Source organism: Rhinopithecus roxellana, chromosome 5 (genome assembly GCF_007565055.1).
Source record: "Rhinopithecus roxellana isolate Shanxi Qingling chromosome 5, ASM756505v1, whole genome shotgun sequence".
Taxonomy (NCBI): Eukaryota; Metazoa; Chordata; class Mammalia; order Primates; family Cercopithecidae; genus Rhinopithecus; species Rhinopithecus roxellana.
The window spans coordinates 56,993,105-57,000,806 of NC_044553.1; the positions used below are offsets into that span (position 1 = coordinate 56,993,105).

Here is a 7,702-nt window from a genome sequence, read left to right on the forward strand (position 1 = left end):
AATCCTTTGGGTATATCCCCAGTAATGGGATGGCTGGGTCAAATGGTATTTCCAGTTCTAGATCCTTAAGGAATCGCCACACTGTTTTCCACAATGTTTGAACTGGTTTACAGTCCCACCAACAGTGTAAAAGTGCTCCTATTTCTCCACATCCTCTCCAGCACCTGTTGTTTCCTGATTTTTTAATGATTGCTATTCTAACTGGTGTGAGATGGTATCTCATTGTGGTTTTGATTTGCATTTCTCTGGTGGCGAGTGATGATGAGCATTTTTTCATGTGTCTGTTGTCTGTATGAATGTCTTCTTTTGAGAAGTGTCTGTTCATATCCTTTGCCCACATTTTGATGGTTTTTTTTTTTTCTTGTAAATATGATTTAGTTCTTTATAGGCTCTGGATATAACCCTTTGTCAGATGAGTAGATTGCAAAACTTTTCTCCCATACTGTAGGTTGCCTGTTCACTCTGATGGTAGTTTCTTTTGCTGTGCAGAAGCTCTTTAGTTTAATTAGATCTCATTTGTCAATTTTGGCTTTTGTTGCCATTGCTCTTGGTGTTTTAGACATGAAGTCCTTGCCCATGCCTATGTCTTAAATAGTATTACGTAGGTTTTCTTCTAGGGTTTTTATGGTTTTAGGTCTAACATTTAAGTCTCTAATCCATCTTGAATTAATTTTCATATAAGGAATAAGGAAAGGATCCAGTTTCAGCTTTCTACTTATGGCTAGCCAATTTTCCCAGCACCATTTATTAAACAGGGAATCCTTTCCCCATTTCTTGTTTTTGTCAGGTTTATCAAAGATCAGATGGTTGTAGATGTGTGGTATTATTTCTGAGGGCTCTGTTCTGTTCCATTGGTCTATATCTCTGTTTTGGTACCAGTACCATGCTGTTTTGGTTACCATAGCCTTGTAGTATAGTTTGAAGTCAGGTCACATGATGCCTCCAGCTTTGTTCTTTTGGCTTAGAGAAAGCAGGAAAGATCTAAAATTGACACCCTAACATCACAATTAAAGGAACTAGAGAAGCAAGAGCAAACACATTCAAAAGCTAGCAGAAGGCAAGAAATAACTAAGATCAGAGCCAAACTGAAGGAGATACAGACACAAAAAACCCTCCAAAAAATCAATGAATCCAGGAGCTAGTTTTTTGAAAAGATCAACAAAATTGATCGACCACTAGCAAGACTAATAGAGAAGAAAAGAGCCTTCTCGCCTAATGCCGCCAACATGGTGTTCAGGCGCTTCGTGGAGGTTGGCCGGGTGGCCTACACCTCCTTTGGACCTCATGTCGGAAAATTGGTCGCGATTGTAGATATTATTGATCAGAACAGGGCTTTGGTCGATGGACCTTGCACTCAAGTGAGGAGACAGGCCATGCCTTTCAAGTGGATGCAGCTCACTGATTTTACCCTCAAGTTTCCACACAGTGCCCGCCAGAAGCATGTCCAACAGGCCTGGCAGAAGGCAGACATCAATACAAAATGGGCAGTCACACGATGGGCCAAGAAGATTGAAGCCAGAGAAAGGAAAGCCAAGATGACAGATTTTGATCGTTTTAAAGTTATGAAGGCAAAGAAAATGAGGAACCGAATAATCAAGAATGAAGTTAAGAAGCTTCAAAAGGCAGCTCTCCTGAAAGCTTCTCCCAAAAAAGCACCTGGTACTAAGGGTACTGCTGCTGCTGCTGCTGCTGCTAAAGTTCCAGCCAAAAAGATGACCACTGTGAGTAAAAGGGCTCCAGCCCAGAAGGTTCCTGCCCAGAAAGCCACAAGCCAGAAGGCTGCGCCTGCTCCAAAAGCTCAGAAGGGTCAAAAAGCTCCAGCCCAGAAAGCACCTGCTCCAAAGGCATCTGGCAAGAAAGCATAAGTGGCAATCAAAAGAAGTATTAAAGGTTCTTTTTGACATGTTGGCAAATGTATTTAAGCCTTTGGATTTAAAGCCTGTTGAGGCTGGAGTTAGGAGGCAGATTGATGGTAGGATTATAATAAACATTAATAATCAAAAAAAAAAAAAAGAGAGAGAAGAATCAAATAGACACAATAAAAAATGATAAAGGGGATATCACCACGGACCCCACAGAAATACAAACTATCATCAGAGAATACTATGAACACCTTTACACAAATAAACTAGAAAACCTAGAAGAAATGGATAATTTCCTGGACACTTACACTCTCCCAAGACTAAACCAGGAAGAAGTTGAATCTCTGAATAGACCAATAGCAGGCTCTGAAATTGAGGCAATAATTAATAGCCTACCAACCAAAAAAAAGTCCAGGACCAGATGGATTCACAGCCAAATTCTACCAGAGGCACAAGGAGGAGTTGGTACCATTCCTTCTGAAACTATTCCAATCAATAGAAAAAGAGGGAATCCTCCCGAACTCATTTTACGAGGCCAACATCATCCTGTTAAACAAAGCCTGACAGAGATACAACAAAAAAAGAGAATTTTAGACCAATATCCCTGATGAGCATTGATGAAAAATCCTCAATAAAATACTGGCCAACTGAATCCATCAAAAAGCTTATCCACCATGATCAAGTGGGCTTCATCCATGGGATGCAAGGCTGGTTCAACATACACAAATCAATAAACATAATCCAGTATATAAACAGAACCAAAGACAAAAATCACATGATTATCTCAACAGATGCAGAAAAGGCCTTTGACAAAATTCAACAGCCCTTCATGCTGAAAACTCTCAATAAATTCTGTATTGATGAAACGTATCTCAAAATAATAAGAACTATTTATGACAAACTCACAGCCAGTATCATACTGAATGGGCAAAAACTGGAAAAAATCCCTTTGAAAACTGGCACAAGACAGGGATGCCCTCTCTCACCACTCCTATTCAACATAGTGTTGGAAGTTCTGGCTAGGGCAATCAGGCAAGAGAAAGAAATCAAGGGTATTCAGTTAGGAAAAGAAGAAGTCAAATTGTCCCTGTTTGCAGATGACATGATTGTATATTTAGAAAACCCCATTGTCTCAGCCCAGAATCTCCTTAAGCTGATAAGCAACTTCAGCAAAGTCTCAGGATACAAAATCAATGTGTAAAAGTCACTAGCAATCTTATACACCAGTAACAGACAAACAGAAAGCCAAATCATGAGTGAATTCCCATTCACAGTAGCTTCAAAGAGAATAAAATACTTAGGAATCCAACTTACAAGGGATGTAAAGGACCTCTTCAAGGAGAACTACAAACCATTGCTCAGTGAAATAAAAGAGTACACAAACAAATGGAAGAACATTCCATGCTCATGGATAGGAAGAATCAATATTGTGAAAATGGTCGTACTGCCCAAGGTAATTTATAGACTCAATGCTATCCCCATTAAGCTACCAATGAGTTTCTTCACAGAATTGGAAAAAACTGCTTTAAAGTTCATATGGAACCAAAAAAGAACCCGCATTGCCAAGACAATCCTAAGCCAAAAGAGGTGTGATTTTTATACCTTTATTTGAAGAAGATGTGAGTAATCATGGAATGTGCTTCTTTGGTCCCCAAATACAGATATAGAGTCCTGAGATCTGAGGAAACTCTTTGGATGTTAATTCAATGTCTTCGATATGAAAAATCGGAAATCAGCATGATTATCTTTTACTTTTTATGTTAACCTATTTTTTAGTCTGATCTAGATGGTTGAAAAACATTTTAAGCATATTTTTAAATGTAAAATAAAAATCTAGCACAGATATAAATATGTTTCCTCAGGTGGATTTTCACTTATGTTCAGTAAACTTTTTCAATCTAAAGTTTTAAGTCTTTTGAGGTTTAGAATTGATCATTAATCCTTCATCAGTTCTGTGTTTTCACTCAAAACTTTTTCAAAAATTATATTTAAATCATATATGTTGTGTCTGCTCTCCACATCACTTCTTTTCCCTTTCAGTTAGAAGAAACTTTCTCCGGCTTTTCTTCTTCTTCATGGATTTAATTTTTCACCATTATTGTGGTGGTTGTTACTCATTGTTCCTTTGGTTTTTTTGTTTGTTTGTTTGTTTTTTGAGACGCAGTCTCGCTCTGTCGCCCAGGCTGGGGTGCAGTGGCCGGATCTCGGCTCACTGCAAGCTCCGCCTCCCGGGTTTACGCCATTCTCCTGCCTCAGCCTCCGGAGTAGCTGGGACTTAGCCTACCACCACGCCCGGCTAAATTTTTGTATTTTTAGTAGAGACGGCGTTTCACCGTGTTAGCCAGGATGATCTCGATCTCCTGACCTCGTGATCCGCCCGCCTCGGCCTCCCAAAGTGCTGGGATTACAGGTATGAGCCACTGCGCCCGGCCTCAATTGCTCCGTTGCTTTAATATAATCACTTTGATTCCGTTTTATGCATTGTGCACTCTTATCTCATGTTGTTTCCTTCTTTTTTTTTAACTCCTTACAAACACAAGTTAAAAAAAAATTGTAATTGTTTATTGTTTCTTCAGTAAGTTTATTTTGTAAAAAAAAAAAAAAAAAAAAAAAAAAAAAATGCCATGAATTTTTATTTGTTGGTTTGTTTGTTTGAAACAGAGTCCCTCTGCCGCCCAGGCTGGATGGAGTTCAGGGGCTGGATCCCCGCTCACTGCAGCCTCTGCCTTCCAGGCTCAAACAATTCTCCCACCTCAGACTCTGGAGTAGCTGGGACTACAGGCGTGCGCCACCACTACCGGCTAATTTTTGTATTTTTAGTAGAGACAGGGTTTCGCCAGAGTGCCCAGGCCGGTCTCGAACTCTTCACCTTAAGTGACCCACTTCGGCCCACCAAACTGCTGGGATTACAGGCGTGAGCCACTGCTCTGGGCCGATTGCCATGATTTTTAAGAGTTGTTCCCATTATAGTGATAAATCGAGAAAGCAGAAAGTAAAAATGCATGGTCACGTGCCCACAGACCTCAAAGGCCCCAAAGAAGAAAGTGAATCACTAAGACTGACCACAGTATCAACCACTGTGCTATTATTCATCTCTTTCTGGGATGATTTTTTTCTATCACTTATCTACTTAATTTGTGATTATATAAACTCTGGTTTCAACACATAGCTATAGCTGTGAAAATAGATTGACAGCTTGTTACATTACAAGTGCTTGGTAAATATGAATGATTATGATGATGACGTGCTGCAGAAATCGTGATTTCAAAACACCATTGTACAACCCTCAACCTCACATAGAAGCTTAAAAATACTAAATGATACTGACCTTGCTTACTTTACTTGGGAAAACCAACAATTTTATTTACAAATATCCAGTAAAAGAAAACAATTGAGTTCATCTGATAGCTGCTATAAAACACAAAATAATGAAAACTTACAATCTAGAATAGTAAATCTGAGCTTTCAGGAGATAAGAATCATTTGACCTATTTACAAATTAGAACATGCAGTCAGTATGTATTTATAAAATTAATTTATATAAGTGATTTCAAAACGTGATCTTAGATCATAAGCCCTCTTTATTTAGCTGAAATAATCATAATAAAAAGTTGTTGGCAGCAAAACTTGTAATAAATATTTCTGAATGGAGATTTAATTAATTATAACAGCAATGCTTGAACAATCATTGCCAAAATAAATAAATGCCACCAAGAACACAGGCCTTCCATGCAATTTGCATTGCATTAACAGATCTCATTTTTATCATCAGCAACTTTTTACCAAGAAGCCATTGTGAACAAAATATTAGCAGTGCTCTCCTTGCTACAGATATGATCAACTGTATTTTCTCAGGTGAGTGGGAACAAGGAGGTGGATCATGGGGAAGAGGAAACAAGATATGAGTCTTTTGGCCTCTCTTTCAGCTTCATTTACAACAATTGCAAGTATTAGGAGTCCAACAACAATTTTATTTGTTTGAACTTACTGATTTGCCCATCCTTCAAACTTAGAAAAAAAAAACCACATTTTTTCCCAGTATTATGAGAATCTTTGAGAGTTCTGCTATAGAAACGTACATGTCGCTGTCAAGATATAGCTACTCAGTCTCTTGTATTATTGCCTAACTAAACTATTGCCTAATAAAATAATATAAGGCCAGATATCCTAACTCTATTTATATATTCATTTAACTCATGTGTTATATTTTAAGCTTATCACCTTAATGGTTTTTCTCTTGTGCTTCACAAGAGCCTGGTATCATTTCAGTTGTGACACTACACACTGAGTGTAGAAATCTTACAAGATACAAACACATGCTTCCCTAATGAGACTACCAACAAACTCCAGTCTGTTTCTGCTATACTCTTTTGGATATGTCTCACTATCATGCTTCATTTAGTAGGTCCAGTTGTTATATTATGCAATTCATATTAATCCTCCTTAATATACTTTTGGCCGTCAAATGGCACATAGGTAAGCCATTAATAAATATTTGTAATTAAGCTTAAATAAAATAGTTCTGTAATAAAAGCCAAATAAGACACCACTGGGCTGTAAAAAGAGCATTTTTAACCCTAGCCCTTATTGTTTAAATAACAGTTTAAACTAAAAGGCAAGGAATCATGGATATACAATATAATATATATCTGAATAAATGAGAACCTTTAGAGTTAAACAACAACTAGAGGCTATTTTCTGCCATGGAAATTCAGGTAGAGACACTAAAGAAAGATCTCTTGTGTCTTCAAAACTCATCTGGGAAGCTTCTTAGGAAACACGAGGTAGGACTTCATGCGAATGAGAAATAAACTTCCATTGTGTTTAAGAAAAAAAAAATCAGGAAAGTCTCTTAAAACTCTTGCTTCAGACTACAACCACACGCACTGAGTCTTTTTAGAAGAATGTTTTACAGTAAGCATTAGTCTATTTTCTGGTAAGGAGAGACAGTCCTCCATACTTCCAGCATTTCTTGCCCTATATGAATTTGTGAAATAGCGAACAGCATTGGTAAACATTAAACTCTATTAATAGAATTTATGAAACCTCCGTTGATAAGTAAATGCCTATACAGATGACACTTAAAGGTGTTACGCTGTCTCTGATAGATATTTTAGCATCATATTGAGGAGTGACAAAAACAAGCTTAAAATAGTATGGGATGCTAAGAGACAAATTTGTATCAGAGGCTAACCAAATAAGGAACCAGGTTCCCATATACTCATGTCTCAGCTACACTTGGACAGGGACTTCAGCAATATTCTTGTAATGAAAGTAATCAACATTAGTATCAACATGTAGACTATTTCATACAATGTGCTCAGCTATTTCCACCCAAATTTTTGTTTTATTTATAAATAACATGTTTAATAGAACATTTTCAAGTACTTATGGCTTAAATTTGATTCTGCTTCCTAACTACTGAGACTGAACTCTTTGGAGGAATTCCTCTTCTAAATGAAATTAGTAATGTCTAGAGATTCTGCCTCACCAACCCAACATGTATTTTTGTCATATACCTTTGCAACTATGTCCTCGGCCTTAGCTGCACAAAGGCTATTCTTGCTGAATGATAGAGCGTTTACAAAAGTATGTAGAATGTCCACTGGGAATTAGTCCAAGACCTAGATCTAGAATACTAGATACCAAAATAAAATGAGTATTATTAGATTACAAAATGACCCAATTTTTTTCTGTCTTCATTTCTCAATGGGATTTAATGGAATCATTGTAAGCAACCATAACAAAGTAGAAAAGAGACCAGGGAACCACACATATCTGCTCATTTCTCTCTGAAATTTCCATTTCTTTTGAGTCCTATTGCTTTACTTAATTAATAT

The 7,702-nt window shown here is 37.5% G+C and overlaps 1 pseudogene across 1 annotated transcript; it reads left to right on the top strand.

The window, feature by feature from the left end:
- The first annotated feature begins 1,208 nt into the window (after positions 1 to 1,208).
- On the top strand, positions 1,209 to 1,909 carry LOC104680742 (annotated as a pseudogene). The gene has a single exon (XR_750497.2). The product of XR_750497.2 is annotated as a 60S ribosomal protein L14 pseudogene (transcript).
- Positions 1,910 to 7,702: the final 5,793 nt, after the last annotated feature.